The following is a 20,830-nucleotide window of genomic DNA, read 5'->3' as shown; positions in this document are numbered from 1 at the left end:
GAAATACTAAATCAGTCCAAACAAGGATCGTCAGCCTCGCCTGAATCGGCAAGACAGGGTTGAACTCACCATTACTCAGATACCACTAACAAATTCCCTGCAGCAATCTAAATACTTTCAAAAAGACCGCCAGATTCGACTTTAGACTGGAAAATGTACACCACAGACAGATTGTCTGCGGTTGTCTAGCGTGCGCTTCGGGTTTCTCGTAGAACATTTAGCGTTGGTTTTCATGATAGTTTAGGTCTGGTGAATGTGCTCACCACTGTAGCGTTCATTATCGGTGGCATATAGCAAACATAAGTGTCGCATTAAGATGCGTTAGCTGTAGTTTTCTCAACATATACATTTTTCTGCTAAGCGCCAGAAGCAGCGGTATTGGGTCGATGTGACGCTTACCCCAGCGTTGCCAATTACCAGGGTACGAGTACGGATAATAGAACTATTTACGCCTCGACGGCATTTCGTGACATCGTAAGTGTGGGTGCACCCTAGATACGACCTCTTGCGGGAATCTTGCTAAATACGGCGAGCAGTGAGGATGGTGGACAGGGGAGTGATACAGAAGTAATGTGCGACAAGTTGGGAATTTGAGTTGGGCGGGAAGCGTGCTCGCATAGCCGAGGCAGTTACGGCGGCCGGTCGCGTAAAGCGGGAAATCCGGGTTCTCACAAATTTTCACTTGTCGTCACTGAGCTATTTCAGCTTTTTCATGTGACTGACTTCGGTACTTCTCTTTGATCATATTCTCCATCTCCACAGAACGCATCATCAACCTGCCATCTTACTCGCAACCACTGAAGTTCAGAATCCATCTTTAAGTAACGGCACACGATTTCTGTTCAAAAAATTCCGAAACTTTACCAACAAAATTTTTCTACGCTTACCTTTTACTAATTGTGCATGGTCTTCTTCGAAATACTGTCCTCAAGTGATACATCGCTCGCAATGCCGTTTCCTCTTCCGGTAAGCCTCTTGCTGTATCGCGCGAAACACTGTCTGCGAATTTTCTTTTGCCGGGTCTATCGTTGTACATCTTCGTCCTTTCAGGGAGGTTTTCAACTTTGGAAATAAAAAAATTCCGCAGCGGCCAAATCTGGAAAGTACGGAGGGTGAGTCAGCCTAGTGATTTCGTTTTTTGTGCAATAGTCACGCACCAACAGGCTTGAATGTGCGGGTGCGTTATCGTGATGCAAGAGCCATGAATTGCCTCGCCACATTTAAGGCCGTTTCTTTCTCACATTTTCACGCAGGCGTCACAACAAGTCCCGATAGTACCATCGCCTAACAGTTTGTCTCTATAGCACGGGTTCATGATGAACTAATACTTTAAAGTCAAAGAAAACTATCAACATGGCTTTGGCATCTGACCTGAACTGACGCCATAGGTTTCCTGCATCGTTTGGAGTGTCTCTGTAAAGGTTTTCTTGAGTTTCACCCAACATTTAATGCAGACGCGTTGCTCCAGTAACTCTGCCAACCCGAAATTCGCGAACTGGGCGACAAAACGTTCTACTCAATACAGCACTGAACAATAACTAAGACATACAACAATGAAAATTCCGGCAATTACACATTAAATACAGGCGCGCGCAGGGATGCCAACCGCCTTTCGATCCAACACACCATCAGCGCGAAATTCCGAATGTTCCGATATTTTTTGAACATACCTCGTAAATCTCACAGCCAACTTATAAATTTACGAAATAATTTTTACAGCTTCAATCATTTTTTACTGGCGTTTACTAGTACGACGTGTTTCGGCAGCATGCTGCCATCATATTACTGCCGATATGCGTTGTGCTAATAAACATTAGAAGAAAGTGAGTGAAGCACTAAAAATTATTTAATATATTTATAATACAGTTGCTGACCTCAACCAATACCGTACAACAGGGATAAATTTATAAATCGTTTCTTCTGTAACAGGAGCAAATATACACTGCTATACTATAAAAGTGGTTAAGGTCAAGATGCTTAGTTGTACGTAAACTATACCTTCCCTAAGCTAATAATAAAAAATTCTTCTTTTTTTTCTCCGATTTGAACGTGAAGTAGACTGAGGGCAACGTGGAAGGTATATAAGCTAGTGCCTAATGAATATTAAGAGCACTCGGTAATGGGTATCCGCAAGTGTTTATTTTTTCACTGTGCTATCGACACATACATTCATTTCTCTATGGCGTGATCACAAGGCAATTTCCAGTTTTCATTACACTCGCAGTATACTATGTTTTCGAATAAGAATTTATTTGGAGGAATATGCTGCGAAACCGAGCGAGGTGGCGCAGTGGTTAGCACACTCGACACGCATTCGGGAGGATGACGGTTCAAACTCTCGTCCGGCCATCCCGATTTAGGTTCCAGAATGAGATTTTCACTCTGCAGCGGAGTGTGCGCTGATATGAAACTTCCTGGCAGGTTAAAAATGTGTGCCGGACCGAGACTCGAACTCGGGACGTTTGCCTTTCGAGGGCAAGTGCTCTACCAACTGAGCTACCCAAGCACGACTCAAGCCCCGTCCTCACAGCAAAGGTCCCAAGTTCGAGTCTCGGTCCGGCACACAGTTTTAATCTTCCAGGAAGTTTCATATCAGCGCACACTCCGCTGTAGAGTGAAAATTTCATTCTAGAAACATCCCCTAGGCTGTGACTAAGCCATGTCTCCGCAGTATCCTTTCTTTCAGGAGTGCTAGTTCTGCAAGGTTCGCAGGAGAGCTTCTGTAAAGTTTGGAAGGTAGGAGACGAGATACTGGCAGAAGTAAAGCTGTGAGGAGGGGGCGTGAGTCGTGCTTGGGTAGCTCAGTTGGTAGAGCACTTGCCCGCAAAACGCAAAGGTCCCGAGTTCGAGTCTCGGTCCGCCACGCAGTTTTAATCTGCCAGGAAGTTTCTGATTTAGGTTTTTCGTGATTTCCCTAAATCGTTTCAGGCAAAGGCCGGGATGGTTTCTTTGAAAGGGCACGGCTGATTTCTTTCCCTAATCCAGTGGGACCGATGACCTCGCTGTTTGACCCGTTCCCCCAAACCAACCAACCGCCCAACCATGCTGCGAAGTTAGCATTAAACATTTACTATTTAAAAAAAAATTAAATATAAAAATAAACGAAAATCAAGGAGAAGTCTTCGCTGGTACAAGGCAAGTCATGCGAAAATAAAGGCGTAATGGGGAGCCGGTAGGCAAATATCGCGGCTGCGGAATGCAGAAGACATTAGCCCGCACGTCCGGCATTAAAAGCGCATCTGGCCGCGCGCTGTGACAGATGGCCACTCCACTTGGCAGCGGCTTTCGCGGAACGAGGCTGCACGCCGCGCCGCGGTCCGCGCGCGAGCCACAATTGGCGTGACGTCACCTGACGCGCCGTGGCGTATGCTCCTCTGGACGATGACCACTTGGCCGGGAGCCGCACGCCGGCTGGGGCGCGAGCTGCAGCTGCAGCGAGCGATGAGGTGCCACAGCAACTCGCGCAGGCTTGTATTAATACCGCAGTCTGACAAGTACAATCGCGGAACTCTCCGCTATGAAAGTTTTCACCGTCTGACAGCTGGACGCTACAGTCTGGAACCGCGCGACCCCTACGGTCGGAGGCTCGAATCCTGCCTCGGGCGTGGATGTGTGTGATATCCTTAGGTCAGTTAGGTTTAAGTAATTCTAAGTTCTAGGGGACTGATGATCTCAGAAGATAAGTCCCATAATGCTCAGAGCCATTTGAACCATTTGACAGCTGGAGCGACGGGAAGAATGACGTTTGTCTTTAATTTTTTTCTAGCTACCGTAACTTAAGACATATTTATTATATTATTGCGCCCCAAGCGTTAGCAAAATATCGAAACACTTGAACAATCGTAAAGTACATCTTTTTCTTCTTCTTTCGTTGACGGCTTCTGTAGAATCCCGAGTAGCCCGGTCCTGGATTTCATTTTTATTTTCTCCTCCCAGAAACTCTTCAATCTTTCTCTTCTCCCTTCGCATTCTTCTTCTGAGATCTTCAGTACCCCCTTCTCTCGTCTGCTCCGCTAGGGACTCTTTATCCTTTACCCGGACGCTCCTCTCCCGCAATATCGGGCATATTGGCCGGTGTGTAGCTGCTTCTCCAGTTTTCCTTCCCATCCATCTGATCCCCAGTTCAGATCAGTCTTCCTGAGAGTAACAGCTCACTTGGTTCCTGTCTTTCCTCTTGCCCTCCCCACTCTTTCTCAAACTTTTTCGTCATTTTCCCCACATTCATCCTGATCACATCACCCGATTTAATTCGACTACATTCCATTATCCTCGTTTTGCTCTTGTTGATGTTCATCTTATATCCTCGATTCAAGACACTGTCCGTTCCGTTCAACTACTCTTCCAGGTCCTTCGCTGTCTCTGACTGAATTACAATGTCATCGGCAAACCTCGAAATTTTTATTTCTTCTCCGTGGTTTTTAATTCCTACTCCAAATTTTTGTTTTGTTTCCTTTACTGCTCGTTCAATATACAGATTGAATAACAGCTCCGGCTGGGGTGGCCGAACGGTTCTAGGCGCTACAGTCTGGAACCGCGCGACCGCTACGGTCGCAGGTTCGAATCCTGCCTCGGGCATGGATGTGTGTGATGTCCTTAGGTTAGTTAGGTTTACTTAGTTCTAAGTTCTAGGGGACTGATGACCTCAGATGTTAAGTCCCATAGTGCTCAGAGCCATTTTGGATAACATCAGGGATAGGCTACAACTGTCTCACTACGTTCTCAACCACTGCTTCCCTCTTATAACTGCCATCTGGTTTCTGTACACATTGTAAATAGCCTTTGGCTCCCTGTACTTTACCCCTGCTAACTTCAGAATCTGAAAGAGAGTATTCCAGTCAACATTGTAAAACCTTTCTGTAAGCCTACAATGCTAGAAACTTAGGCTTGCCTTTCCTTAATCTACCTTCTAAGATAAGTCGTAGGGTCACTATTCCCTCGCGTGTACCAACATGTCTATGGAATCCAAACTGATCTTCCCCGAGGTCGGGCTCTACTAGTTTTTCCATTCGTCTGTAAAGAATTCGTGTTAGTATTTAGCGGCTGTGACTTATTAAATTGTTAGTTCGGTAATTTTCACACCTGTCAACACCTACTTTCTTTGGGATTGGAATTATTATATTCTTCATGAAGGCTGAGGGTATTTCAACTGTCTCATACATCTTGCTCACCAGATGGTAGAGTTTTGTCGTGGGTGGCTCTCACGAGGCTATCGGTAGTTCTAATGGAATGTTGTCTACTCCAGAGGCCTTGTTTCGACTTAGGTCTTCACTGCTCTGTCGAATTCTTCACGCAGTTTCATATCCCCCATTTCACCTTCATCTACGTCCTCTTCAATTTCCATAATATTGCCCTCAAGTACATCGCCATTGTATAGACCCTCTACATACTCTTTCCACCTTTCTGCTTTCCTTCCTGTGCTTAGGACTGGTTTTCCATCTGAGCTCTTGATATTCATACAGTTGGTTCTCTTTTCTCCAAAGGTCTCTTTACTTTTCCTGTAGGAATTATCTATCTTACCCCTAGTGATATATGCCTCTACATCCTTGTATTTATCCTCTAGCCATCCCTGCTTAGCCATTTTGCAGTTCCTGTCCATCTCATTTCTGTGACGTTTGTATTCCTTTTTGCCTGCTTCATTTACTACATTTTTATATTTTCTCCTTTCATCAATTAAATTCAATATCTCTTCTGTTACCCAAGGATTTCTACTAGCACTCTCCTTTTTACTTACTAGAACCTCTGCTGCCTTAACTATTTCATCTCACAAAGCTACCCATTTTTCTCCAACTTTATGTCTTTCCCCTGTTCTTGTCAATTGTTCCTTAATGCTCTCTCTGAAACTCTCTACAACCTGTGGTTCTTACAGTTTTTCGAGGTGCCAGCTCCTTAAATTTCCACCTTTTTGCATCTTCTTCAGTTTCAATCTACAATTCATAACCAATAAATTGTGGTCAGTGTCCACAACTGCCCCTGGAAACGTCTTACAATTTAAAACCTGGTTCGTAAATCCCTGCCTTACTATTATATAATCTATCTGAAACCTTGCAGTGTCTCCAGGCCTCTTCCACGTATACAACCTTCTTTCATGAATCTTTAACCAAGTGTTAGCCATGATCAGGTTATGCTCTGTGCAAAATTGTACCAGGCGACTTCCTCTTTCATTCCTTACCCCCAGTCCATATTCACCGACTAGTTTTCCTTCTCCTCCTTTTCCTACTATCGAATTCCAGTCCCCCATGACTGCTAAATTCTCGTCACCCTTGACTATCTGAATAATTTCTTTTGTCGCATCATACATTTCTTCAATCTATTCGTCATCTGTGGAGCTAGTTGGCATATAAACTTGTTCTGCTGTGGTAGGCATGGGCTTCGTGTCTATCTTGGCTACAGTAATGCGTTCACTACGCTGTTCATAGTAACTTATCCGTGTTCCTATTTTTGTATTCGTTATTAAACCAACTCCTGCATTACCCCTATTTAATTTTGTATTTATTACCACATACACCTGACAAGAAGTCTTGTTCCTCCTGCCACCGTACTTCATTGATTCCCACTATATCTAACTGTAACCTACCCATCCCCCTTTTTAAATTTTCTAACCTACCTACCCGATTAAGGGATCTGACATTCCACACTCCGATCCATAGAACGGTTGTTGTGCAGTTTTCTTTCTCCTGATAACGACGTCCTCATGAATAGTTCCCGCTCGGAGATCCGAATGGGGGACTATTTTACCTCCGGAATATATTACCCAAGAGGAGGCCATCAACAGTGAATCATACAGTAAAGCTGCACGCATGCCTTCGAGAAAATTACGTCTGTAGTTTCCCCTTGCTTTCAGCCGTTCGCAGTACCAGCACAGCAACGTTGTGTTTGGTTGATGTTACAAGGCCAGATCAGTCAATCATCCAGACTGTTGCCCCTGCAACTACTGAAAAGGCTGCTGCCCCTCTGCCCCTCTTCAGGAACCACATTTTTGTCTGAACTCTCAACAGATACCCCTCCATTCTGATTGCACCTACGTTACGGCTATCTGTATCGCTGAAGCAAGCAAGCCTCGCCACCAACGGCAAGGTACATGGGGGGGCGGGGGGGGGGGGGGGGGGAAGACATGCGTAAATATGAAAAAAAGATTGAAAAGCCAATGAATGAGTAACTTTTTACGAGTCGGAGTTTGGAATTTCAGAAGTTTTAATGTTGTAGGAAAGCTAGAAATTCTGAAAATGGAATTGCAGAGCCTCAGTGTAGATACAGTAGGAGTCAGAGAAGTGAAACAGAAACAAGATAAGGATTTCTGGTCATTTGAATATGGAGTAATATCAAAAGCATTATAAAATGGTATTATGAATAATAAGGTAGGGCAATAATGTGTTTCTTTGAACAGTTCAGATATATAACCTGTGGTATTACTCCTGAAGTTGTCTCTCCTGGCACATTTAACTTAAGCTAGAACGCTGAGTTTGGCTAGCGACTTCTTTGACGCGACTTAGAAAAATGTCACTAGCGGCAGTGTTGACGGTGAAGTCTGTAACTCTCTTCCTACGGGTTCTCGCGTGATGTGAAGTCGCCAAGATTTTCAGTGGTCATCGGGAATGCTCACGCTCTGGTAAAGGAAGGACTGCTTTCCGGAAATGGTGGCATGCAGAAACGTACCTGATGAGCAGTTAACGTGAGGTAGCACGGAACTATTTTATCACGGCGTTTTGCGAGATGTTACGCCTCACCTCTGGCAGAGATGACGTGGGGACAAAGAGCATTTTTTGTGCAAAGCGCAGGGCAGAGTCGTAAGTCAGAGACTCCACCGTCAACACTGCCGCTACTGACTACTTTCTAAGCCAAAGATATCACTAATCAGAGGAAGGTAGCCAGTCATCTCTGTACCACCTTGATGTTGAACTCTGGTCTCTGAGCTTCGAACTTCCGCGTGCCAGCAGATTCCTGTAATACTCATCGTTTGCTATGTCGTAATTCCGCAAAATAAATTAATAAATAAATAAAAATAAAAAATCCATTCAGCGTGCACGTGATTATTTCTGATATGTCAACATGCGATGTAATAGGCTGTTGTGAGAGCAGAAAAGTCTTTGTGTGTGTGTTATAGTAACATTTAGTCGAAGCCATGTTGTAGTTGGACAAGAAACTAAATATGAGCATCCTTGGCCGGCTCGTTCAGCGTCTGGAGTACGACATTCAGGGAGTAAAGAGGTGACAGTAGCAAACTATCTTCATATTATGCAAACTGAAGGGGGATGGGACAGAAAGTAAAAGAAATGGAAGGGAAGGAATTAATTATATTAGGTGCATCAAGATTTTGTGCGGAATCAGCGATCAGGAGTAAAAATGTGTACCAGATTGAGACTCGAACCCGTGACCCTCCTGCCTAGTAAGCAGTTGTGTTAACCACTGCGCTACCAGGAAACAGCTTTCACCGCAGATGCACCGACTATCTCGGCACGCTCTCCACCAAGCTTCCCACCTTGAGCCACCTATCCGTAGTCCCTGTCCATGTCATCGATGCTGGCTAATTTTAGATTCCCGCTCGAGGTCGAACGTAAATGTGCATTCGCAATGAAGGTGCATGCATTGCCGATGTTGACGAATCAGTTATATAAATATCCGCCCCCGGTAGCTGATGGTCAGCACGACCGACTGTCAATCCTAAGGGCCCGGGTTCGTCTCCCGGCTGGGTCGGAAATTTTCTCCGCTCAGGGACTGGGTGTTGTGTAGTCCTAATAAACATCATTTCATCCCCATCGACGCGCAAGTCGCCGAAGTGGCGTCAGTTAGAAAGACTTGCACCAGGCGAGCGGTCTACCCGACGTGAGGCTCTCGTCACACGCCATTTAATTTAGCTATATGAATGTCCGAAAGAACGGACACCACGCATTCGTGTAAACTATTTTCAGTTAAAGACATTACCAGAGGCAGTGTCGGAGATAAGGCCAGTGACCAAAGTGAGTGATTGATGATGAGGGCATCGTGTTCTCACGAATAAATCCACGCATGTCCGCGCACCGATCAGACGCACTGTCCCTTCTGTCACGTGGTTCCAACAAGTATTAACTGCGAGCATGACGTCGCGTGAAATACTCACAAAAGACACGTCATTATCGCTCGTGGCGGCCCAAATCGGGCGCAATTACACGGCGGTAGTGGCGGTGGTGTCATCTGGACAAACAGTGCGCGGCTCCGCCGCTATAACGGGGCGAGCGCTGACGCCCGTTTTTGCACGACGCCGGCGCGTCCCGCTAATGATCTGCACAGGTGCTGGAAGTGACATACGGCGTACGGCGCGGGTCCGCGGACGCCCGGCTGACCAGCCACCGTAAAGAGGGCCGCCGCCGACGTCCGAAATAACCGCTGGCTGCGTCTGCCCGTGCTGTGGCGCGCGCCAGGGCTGACGACCGCTGCCTCTGGCGGTGCCATATGACGGGCCGCGAGTGCGCGCGTGGCAATGCCCTCCCACGCCATAGCCAACAGCCCGCAGTGGCTCAGCGCATTCGGCACAGCGCCCCGTCCCGTCCCGAGCGCCAAGAACACGCAACCGCCGACCAGGACGATCCCGACATCTTCCGGGGGAAGGCTTGCCTGCTTTGTTACAACAGTTAGCATCCTCAGCCGTTATCCACTAATACGGCGATTCTCCTTCGTCAAAGTATACTACTGGCCATTAAAATTGCCACGCCAAGAACAATGATAAACGCGTATTCATTGGACAAACATATTATACTAGAACTGACATGTGATTACACATTCACGCAATTGGGGTGCATAGATCCTGAGGAATCAGTACCCAGAACAACCACCTCCGGCCGTAATAACGGCCTTGATACGCCTGGGTATTGAGTCAAACAGAGCTTGGATGGCGTGTACAGGTACAGCTGCCCATGCAGCTTCAACAGGTTACCACAGTTCATCAAGAGTAGTGGCTGGCGTATTGTGACGAGCCAGTTGCTCGGCCACCATTGACCAAATCTTTTCTATTAGATCTGGAGAATGTGCTGGCCAGGGCAGCAGTCGAACATTTTCTGTACCCAGAAAGGCCCGTACAGGACCAGCAACATGTGGTCGTGCTTTATCCTGCTGAAATGTAGAGTTTCGCAGGGATCGAATGGAGCCACGGGTGATACGCCAGTATGGCGATGTCGAATACACGCTTCCAATGTGCGTTCACCGCGATGTCGCCAAACACAGATGCGACCATCATGATGCTCTAAATAGAACCTGGATTCATCCGAAAAAACTACGTTTTGCCATTCGTGCTCCCAGGTTCGTCGTTGAGTACACCACCGCAGGCGCTCCTGTCTGTGATGCAGCGTCAAGGGTAGCCGCAGCCATGGTCTCCGTGCTGATAGTCCATGCTGCTGTAAACGTCATCGAACTGTTCGTGCAGATGGTTGTTGTCTTCAAACGTCCCCATCTACTGACTCAGGGATCGAGACGTGGCTGCACGATCCGTTACAGCCATGCGGATAAGATGCCTGTCATCTCGATTGCTAGTGATACGAGGCCGTTGGGATCCAGCAAGGCATTCCGCATTACCCTCCTGAACCCACGGATTCCATATTCTGCTAACAGCCATTGGATCTCGACCAACGTAAGCAGCAATGTCGCGATACGATAAACCGCAATCGCGATAGACTACAAACTGACCTTTATCAAAGTCGGAAACGTGATGGTAGGCATTTCTCCTCCTTACACGAGGCACCACAACAACGTTTCACCAGGCAACGCCGGTCAGCTGCTGTTTGTGTATGAGAAATCGGTTGGAAACTTTCCTCATGTCAGCACGTTGTAGCTGTCGTCACCGGCGCCAACCTTGTGTGAATGCTCCGAAAAGCTAATCATTTGCATACACAGCATCTTCTTCTTGTCGGTTAAATTTCGCGTCTGTAGCACGTCATCTTCGTGGTGTAGCAATTTTAGTGGCCAGTAGTGTAATATGCACTGATGAAAAAAAATTGCAGCTCCAATAAGCATCTGAGCGTCATAAATGAAAGATGGTATGCACCTTTCTACATCTGAGAGATGATGTCTGCCCTAATTTCGCGCCTGTCGCATAGGAGTCGCCCTAGTAGCGGGTATGAAGATGCAAATCAGATTTGCTTTAAATATACGCTGTAACGGTCGTGGACGTTAGTTACCTTTGAAACTGGACGTGGTGAGTTGATGTTACTCAAAATCCCCTTAAGGCGATAAAGACGTCATTAGCGATACCTCACTGAGTTTGAACCTAGCTACGAGGACATGACAGGTTCTTCTGCGATATTGCATGAAGACTTGGCAGGAATGTAGCCACCTTACATTGTGGCTGGCTGCGGTGGTCACGAGACTGTATGGTCGCAAGAAGAACGGGCTTCCGACGGCCATGTAACACTTCCGTGTTCGGCTTATGGCTCTGGCGCATCGCACTCCATCTGCAGCAGCCATTTCAGCAGTAGTTGGTACCACAGTGACACTACGCACTGTTACAAATCTATTACCTCAATGACAGCTCCGAGACATACGTTCTGTAGCGTGGATTCCACCGACCCCAAACTACAAAAAATGGTTCAAATGGCTCTGAGCACTATGGGACTTAACAGCTGTGGTCATCAGTCCCCTAGAACTTAGAACTACTTAAACCTAACTAATCTAAGGACATCACACACATCCATGCCCGAGGCAGGATTCGAACCTGCGACCGTAGCAGTCGCGCGGTTCCGGACTGCGCGCCTAGAACCGCGAGACCACAGCGGCCGGCCCCGAACTACCCCTATTTGCGACTCCACTGGTTTCAAGCGAAAGCTCACTGGAGGTCAGGGTCGAGGTGATGGTTCTGCCTCGGTGCCAGTGATTGGCTGCGTGTCGTTTAGAAGGAGGGCAATTGAGGGCCTCGAACCAACCTGTCTGCGTGCTAGATTCACTGGACCTATACCTGGAGTTACGGCATAGTTGTGCGATTTCGTATGACAGCAGGAGCACTCTTGTGGTTATCCCACACATCCTGACTGCAAGTTTGTACGGCAGTGTGGTGATTCGACCTGTTATGCTGGTATTCATGAACAGCATTCCAGGAGACGTTTTCCGACAGGCTAACTCTCACCCACAGAACGCTATTGTAACCCAACAGGTATTACAGAGTATTGACATGTTCCCTTGGCCTACTTGATAACCAGATCGAGCACAAGTGGGACGTCATCTGGCGACATCTCCACCGAACCGTCCCTGTATTGACCGACCAAGTGCAACAGGAATGGAAGTCCATCCCACAAACTGACATCCAGCACCTGTATAATACATTGTATACACTTTTGCGTGCCTAAGTTCAACATTCTAGCGGTTACACAGGGGTACACCGGCTGTTAATGTATCACCATTTCACATTTGCAATGGCTTGCCTAGCGTTTACATTAACCTGTGATCTTGCAGTGTTAATCACTTAAATATGTTACCTAGACAAATGTGTTCCCGACATTTCATTACTCTACATGTTTTTTTGTATTGCAATTTTCTTCTTCAGTGTTTTAATTATAAAAATAATTAAATATCTTTGAGTAAGTATAATCTTATCCTCTAAAGTCTTAGATAATTCCTGAAACATCGGTAGATGATTCTATGGACTGCAAGTAAAAAACCAAATCATCATAATCATTTTTTCTACAGTTTCCAGCCCCTTACTGAGTCTGCTTCGAGCATAAGCCTCTACATCTTTTCTCGTCCACCCATCATTTTTCATTTCCATCCTAAACCAGTCTTCTTCTCTCCAACGATCTGTCTCTCGTTCTCCCTCTAGCTCTTTTGCTTCCTATTGTCATTTCCTGAGCCTGTCTAGGCATCCTTTTGAACTTCCATTCTATTTCATGTCCACCGTATTTAAATTCCTCTTTCACTGTTTCTGAACTGTTGCATTATATACCGCTTCTCTGAAATTTCATATCACAAGCCCGTATTCCACTCTCCTGTCTTTTCTTCATTAACAGTTACCAGTTTCTTGGCTGATATGAAGCTAGAAATGCTTATGAACGTTATAGGAAGATATTACACACCAATACTAGCCTTCAAAAAGTCAATTTGTTTTCTATTTTAGCGTCTACAAGAGGAAAACAAATGGTTCAAATGGCTCTGAGCACTATGGGACTTAACATCTGAGGTCATCAGTCCCCTAGAACTTAGAACTACTTAAATCTAACTAACCTAAGGACATCACACACATCCATGACCGAGGCAGGATTTGAACCTGCGATCGTAGCGGTCGCGCGGTTCCAGACTGTAGCGCCTAGAACCGCTCGGCCACACCGGCCGGCCCAAGAGGAAAACAGTACGGCAGCCGTGCACTCCATAAATGCTGGAATCTACAATAAATGGCTTCAAAAATGAGAAGTCTACACGAAAAGTAGCGGGGGAGCTTGGAAAAAGTGAAGCTGCCCTCAGAAATTGACTTAAAGAAGTCCGAGGCCCTTTCAAGTGTACTTTTATCCTTTTTTTATTTTGAGAACAGTTGTTTACATAATTGTAAACTTAAAATTAATACTCCTCCCCCTACTTTTTTCGGGGTTTTGCGGTAAAGAAACTGGGGACATTCGGAAGAACATTTAATGATGAGCAGGAACTGGAACTCGCCGAACACTACAGATCTTTGAAGAGGTGCTGTTATGGTATGACACTGAAAGATTTCAGAAGATTGATTCATGACTACTCTGAGATGAATATTATAAAAACAAAATTTCACAATAATACTAAGATGGCCGCAAAGGACTGGGCTTATGATTTCATGCAGAGATGAAATCGTAGCCTTCGGATGCCACGGAAAACTAGTCTCTGACTGTTGATGGGGTTCAACAAACAGCAAAGGAACATCATCTTTGATAAGCTTTCGATGCTAATGGAGAGATATAAATTTGAACCTCATCGAATATTTTACATGGATGAGTCGGGGATTACAACTGCTACTAATGAAGTTCCGAAGGTGATTTCAACGTGCGGCATGAAGAACATAGGCAAAATGCATCCGCAGAAAGAGGTCAGTTGATAACGGTTGAATATTGTATGGAAGCTGGGGGAAGTTACATACCTTCAGCAATAACATTTCATCGAAAAGGAATGAAGGAGAGTTTGAAGAATGATGCTCCTCCTGGGTCTCCAATGCTAATGATGTGTACGGACACTAAGTACTATGATGTATCATGCAATACGAGAGAAAGCAGCGTGACTTGACGAGACGGTGCTAGAGAGAGAGAGAGAGAGAGAGAGACAAAGACATTCTTTATTACTCTGTGGCGGTTAGCGCTCAGATAATTATTCTTAGTGTAGGAAGTCTTTGTTCTTGTTAAGAAGAAATTCATTAGTAGTATTCAATCTTGTGAAGTAGAAATCGACGAGTTTTTGAAGGAAATTGTATTATATATCTGTATATAAGCCAGTGAACAGATAATTCATTTTGCGAGAAGGATTTCATTGGCACAAAAGTCAATAAAAGATTGTTCATTTCAAGAAGGTACGTGTTTATTCCACAATTGACGTATACTTCAATTATGATCTATTAATGAATACCAGCTCGAGAACGTTTTCGACGGGAGCGTTCAGTTCTAATTAAATAGTTCGACTTTCTCCGGAAAAGGAGTAATTTCAGAATCATTTAAATCCAGCAATGTTGGACATTTCTAAGAACTGAAAGCAAATGTGATTGCTACGCAACAGGGCCGAATATTTCTCCGCAACTTTTTTACCACTTTTAGCTTCAATACAGCATCTGCAGCAGCTGGAGCAGATCGCTACGACAACGGAATCGTGTAGTGTGAAAGCAGTTTCACACATCGCCCTGTATCAGACCAACGGTGTAGGTATTCAACACAACAGAGCACACACAGTCACTCATACATATAAAGACAAACACAAGGTGGTGTGGGAAACATATATATAGAGAGAGACAGTCACTCAATATAAGTGCTCCCCAGAGAGACTTAATAGTACATCAACTCAGATCTGTACTCATAAGGCTACAACATTTTGAGAAACATACACAGCCAACAGGAAAAAATCGAGTCTTGTTGATTTTGCACAAACACTCGTCACATTTGAGCCATAATGCCGTCCTTTATTGCAGGGATCATAACATTCATATGCTTAACATTCCTCCACACTGCAGCCACTGCTTTTTCAAGCCGCTGAACGACTTTTGTTCAGAAGAATGCAACCACTGTCTCATCTACCAACCTGGATATGTAACTACGCGAGAATTTATTGCTGAATTTTTTGGAACCGCTTATCAGAGGCCGGCCACAATGACGAAGGCAACAAAAGGTTTAAGATACGCGGCATTTATCCAATCGGTCGTGTCACATATGCACCAGGAAGATTTCCTGTCTTCGACCGTTACAGACCAAAGTGATAAATTTAATGATACATCCACGGCTGAAGTTGGATCTCTCCACAGCCAAAGTTCACAGACGCCCACAAGTACTTACGTTTCCTCCCCCCCCCCCCCTCCCGAAAAAAAATTCCTTTGCCGAGAAGAAAAGATGGCCAAAAAAGACAGAAAAAAGGGAAGAAGTCAGAAATAGTATCTGGGACACTAGTCGAGAAGCGACTGGGATTCCAGTCAACAGAACAAGAAATAGTGACACCGAAGAGGAAACTGATTGATTCAGATAAAGCAAACAAAAAGATAGCAAAGAAAAACTTAAATACGTCAACTGAAAATCCACAATTTTTTCACTCTAGGCAGTACTGAATAGTACAATAATACACTAACAGAAGACTGGATTCAATGTCTCATGAAGGTTCTGGACACTTCATTTGTGATGTCTGTTAAATATCTTTTCCTCAGACTGGAATATTCTTGCAGTTTTCTTTTTTTTTTTTTTTTTTTTACGTGTCACAGAATTGTTCATTAAATCAAATCTTGTATCAACAGTAACTATTATATGCTGAGAAACAAGGTATCCTATGTTTACGTACGCTTTAAATTAAAAAGAGAAGAACGAACTGAATGGCACATGTGTTTCATTTAATAATAATATATATTGCACTAGAAACACACTCTTACCCCACGGTAGTATAATAATGCGCATTTACATTACTTTTTCTTTTACTAAGTGCGAATTACAGTTTAAATTGTACATATGATTTGCGGACTTTGTTATACAATAGGCAAAAGTCAGAAGAAATGACAGTTAAAATATAATTGTAATCTGTGATGTTTCCTTCGGTATGACGTTAAATAAACCCGAAGTGTACCGAGCGAGGTGGCGCAGTGGTTAGACACTGGACTCGCATTCGGGAGGACGACGGTTCAATCCCGTGTCCGGCCATCCTGATTTAGGTTTTCCGTGATTTCCCTAAATCGCTCCAGGCAAATGCCAGGATTGTTCCTTTCAAAGGGCACGGCCGACTTCCTTCCCCGTCCTTCCTTAATCCGATGAGACCGATGACCTCGCTGTCTGGTCTCCTTCCCCAAACCAACCAACCAACCAAACCCCAAGTGTGCAATCTTGGATAACTTTATAAAGAAGATATCCACCTTCCAATCAACTGATCAGAGACATAGGTACATTGTACATGTCAAACAAGTCACCCACTTTATTCTGTATGCCCATAAACAACTTCACTTACACAAACAGTAGGCTTTCAGTGTTTTCTCTTGGGCACACTGTCCCAGAATTAAATAGTTCCCGTCTCCCTATTCTGACCAAGCTTTCTGGAAGGTTTCCCTTGGTTGTAGGGCAAATGTCGGAACTGGAAATCTCCTCTTAAATATTTCCAGTTGGCACTTCTTCAGCCCAATTACCAGACTGCCTGGTATTTGACTACAAAGTTCCAGACTCTACACTGGATCGTTACTCAACATGTCAGTCTAGAGAATGAAAAGTGAATAATTATATATTTAAAAATATACCAAAACTTCGAAAGCAATAAAATGCCAAGCGCTATCATTAAACTTTGTAACGACATTATATGCTTCAAACAAAAATGACTAGATAATTATTCGCAACAATATGAATGAAAGAGTGCGAATTTTCCCAGTAGTCTACACCTATATCTATACTTCGTAACCCATCTTACTGTGAGTTTCGAAGGTCACTTCTGGTGTCACTATCATTATTCACCTCCCCCGTACCTGTAACACTCGCGAATAATGCGTGGGAACAAATAAAGTCTGTAAGTTTCTGCATAAGCTGTAATTTCCCCGATTTTCTAGCCATGGTCATTTCGTGATACTTGTGTAGGAGGAAGTGAGATGTTGCCAGACTCTCTATGGAACATAAGCTCTCAAAATTTCAACAGTACACCTCTCCATGATGCACGATGCCTCTCTTGAGCTCCTTCATAACGCTACCGCGCTTACGAAACGACTCCATGTCGAGATGTACCACTCTTCTTTGCGTCTTCTCCATCCCACCTGTTAATCCTGTTTTGTAAGGGTCCCAGGCTTAGGAGAAATAGCCAAGAACATGTACTACAATTGTTTTGTAAGCCAATTCCTACGATTTTTTAAGATCCCTCCTATGAATGACAGTTGTTACCTGCTTCTCCTACATTTAGTTTTATCCGGTCATTCCACTTCAGGTTACCATGGATGGTTACTGCTAGGTATCTTACGATTATATGTCGCTGTTAGCGTAGTCGAAAAATAGTGCGTCTCTTCGTCTTTATATGCACATTACGTTACATTTCTTTTCGTTCATGGTCAACTGCCAGTCTCTGCATTTCGCTTGAATCTTCTGGCGTTGAAAGCTTCCTCACGGAGATTCCGACGTTATCCACTCCCACATTCACACAGGGTTATACAGCTGCGCCTACCTACGGGTTTTACGCAACCCACAACGCCTTCAAGTGCCATGTACAAAATTTTCATTTTCTCTCGTTGGTTACACGCTACATCAAAAATGAACAGGATATTTTTGTAGAAAACGTACTGCAGTTAGACTTTGTACTAGGTTACGTTATCGACAGAGGCTACAGTTTTCGAATTATCCAAGGAAAGCGCACAAAAGTACCCCTCAAACGCGTTTTTCTTCAATAACCCTAAAACTATGGCTTTCAGCCTGATGAGTAAAAACTACGGCTGATAAATATGTTTACAAAAGCAATGAAAAAGCTACCTGCTCCAAGAAAGTTCTATCAAGATACTACCCAAAGCTATGCAGAAAAACTACGAGAGAATAAAAAAGAATCAAGTTCTGCAAAAACACTATAACAGAAAAAGGCCACTTTAGAAACTGGAAATTTTCGAAGAATATGATGAAATATTGAATAAAGATACTAAGCTCACATAAACATCAAAGTTACGTGTAAGACACTAACTAGATTCCTGCAAGTAGTTCTCTTCGAAAGAAAATTAAGCAAACTAGACCTAAGAGGAACAGGATCTAATATCTGCATAGCAGTAAAAAAAACGCATTAAAAGAACAGAAATGACAGAATTAGAGAAGGGGCATCCAAAACGAAAAAGTGGAAGACATCAGGAAGCTCAACTGTGCTCAGAGATACATTTTCTCTTACGAATTCTTGGTTTCCTCTTTTCATCGACAAATGCTGAACATGGAAAGGATTTCAAAACGAATGGAAATTATCCATAATAGCACGTACATATTTAAGAAAGAGGAGGAGAAGCAATGTGAGAATTGTAGATTTCTCTGCTTGATGTGTGACTTGGTAAGGTTCACATCAGTTTTAGAAAACGTCTTGCTGGGGTTGTAAGTCCGATTCAAGCAAAACATTTATGTCTTTAGAATAATTTCCACAGACAAACAAGTTTTACGTTTCTTGACCATCTGCAACCTCTAAACACACAACTATTGTCTTTGGAACCACCCGGCTACGCATCGAGTCGAACTGAGCCAGGGCGACACAGGCAAGTCATTCCAGTCTGAATTAACTCTATATCAGAGTTCAAATATCCGTTGTTGCTGGTGAGCAGCGGCGTGCCAGCTTCTTCGCTATTCATTAACAGATGTTTACAATGGGTGAGAGATCTAAGGAACGTGCTGTCCGTGGCAACATCGAGGTAGGTCATGACAGCACCAAGGACGTGTAGCTTTGCATTACCTTGTTGAAAGACTACATCACGCAAGCTTTGAAGATAGCACACAGCCAGTAGCCTTACACGTCAGAATTGTAAGAGCTGCTACCCAAACTAATGTCTATGCGAATCACAGGCGATGATGTTGTTTACCCAATGACAGCCATATCAACGCTTCAAGGTCTGGAGCCGTAAGAAGACGACGAGTGCAATACGGCAATACGTTTGTTCTTCCAGGGGCCTCGACACATGGGTATGTCTATCGTGATGCCGTGTGCAGAAATGAAACTCCTCTGAAAATTCGACGTGGTGGCACGCTTGAGTCCAGCAGTGCCGTGTACACCAATGTCGGTGCGCCTCTCCACTATGCAGCATTGAGAGAAGGTTCAGCAACGTTCGTTATGCTGACAGTCTGTGGGGCACCAGATGTCATCGCACTGTCTGTGTGGATGTTTGCCTTGTTCCAAACAAGCCCATTTCCCAGTGCAAGATAGATGACATGGCTGGACGATCAAGCACGGACAGACGAACAATATTTATGTCCTGCCGGGCCCTAGACGCGTGGGATCATTGAGATCCTGCACGTGGCATTCTTGAGTCCACTGACTCCATATTCGCATGGCAGTCCAAGGATCCCCCCCCCCATGAAACATGGACCTTGTCGTTGGTGGGAAGGCTTGCGTGCCTCAACGATACAGATAGCCATAACGTAGGTGCAACCACAACGGAGGGATATCTGTTGAGAGGCCAGACAAACGTGTGGTTCCTGAAGAGGGGCAGCAGCCTTTTCAGTAGTTGCAGGGGCAACAGTCTGGATAATTGACTGGTCTGGCCTTGTAACACTAACCAAAATGGCCTTGCTGTTCTGGTACTGCGAACGGCTGAAAGCAAGGGGAAACTACAGCCGTAATTTTTACCGAGGGCATGCAGCTTTACTGTATGATTAAATTATGATGGCGTCCTCTTCGGTAAAATATTCCGGAGGTAAAATAGTCCCCCATTCGGATCTCCGGGCGTGGACTACTCGGGAGGACGTTGTTATCAGGAGAAAGAAAACTGGCGTTATACGGATCGGAGCGTGGAATGTCAGATCCCTTAATCGGGCAGGTAGGTTAGAACATTTAAAAAGGGAAATGGATAGGTTAAAGTTGGATATAGTGGGAATTAGTGAAGTTCGGTGGCAGGAGGAACAAGACTTATGGTCAGGTGAATACAGGGTTATAAATACAAAATCAAGTAGGGGTAATACAGGAGTAGGTTTAATAATGAATAAAAAAATAGGTGTATGGGTAAGCTACTACAAACAGCATAGTGAACGCATTATTGCGGCCAAGATAGACACGAAGCCCACGCCTACTACAGTAGTACAAGTTTATATGCCAACTAGTTCTGCAGATGATGAAGAAATTGAAGAAATATATGATGAAATAAAAGAAATTATTCAGATAGTGAAGGGAGACGAAAATTTAATAGTCATGGGTGAGTGGAATTCGGTAGTAGGAAAAGGGAGAGAAGGAAACGTAGTAAGTGAATATGGATTGGGGCTAAGGAATGAAAGAGGAAGCCGCCTGGTAGAATTTTGCACAGAGCATAAATTAATCATAGCTAATACTTGGTTTAAGAATCATCAAAGAAGGTTGTACACATGGAAGAACCCTGGAGATACTAAAAGATATCAGATAGATTATATAATGGTAAGACAGAGATTTAGGAACCAGGTTTTAAATTGTAACACATTTCCAGGGGTTGATGTGGACTCTGACCACAATCTATTGGTTCTCAACTGTAGATTAAAACTGAAGAAACTGCAAAAAGGTGGGAATTTAA

At 44.4% G+C, this 20,830-nt stretch overlaps 1 non-coding gene across 1 annotated transcript; it reads right to left on the bottom strand.

Annotated features, from left to right (window-relative positions):
• Positions 1 to 2,432: 2,432 nt before the first annotated feature.
• On the bottom strand, positions 2,433 to 2,507 carry Trnas-cga. The gene has a single exon. It is a non-coding gene; the product is annotated as a tRNA-Ser (tRNA).
• Positions 2,508 to 20,830: the final 18,323 nt, after the last annotated feature.

The sequence above is a fragment of the Schistocerca americana genome, chromosome 2 (assembly GCF_021461395.2).
Source record: "Schistocerca americana isolate TAMUIC-IGC-003095 chromosome 2, iqSchAmer2.1, whole genome shotgun sequence".
NCBI classification, from domain to species: domain Eukaryota; kingdom Metazoa; phylum Arthropoda; class Insecta; order Orthoptera; family Acrididae; genus Schistocerca; species Schistocerca americana.
This window is presented reverse-complemented; position numbering and strand designations above follow the sequence as displayed.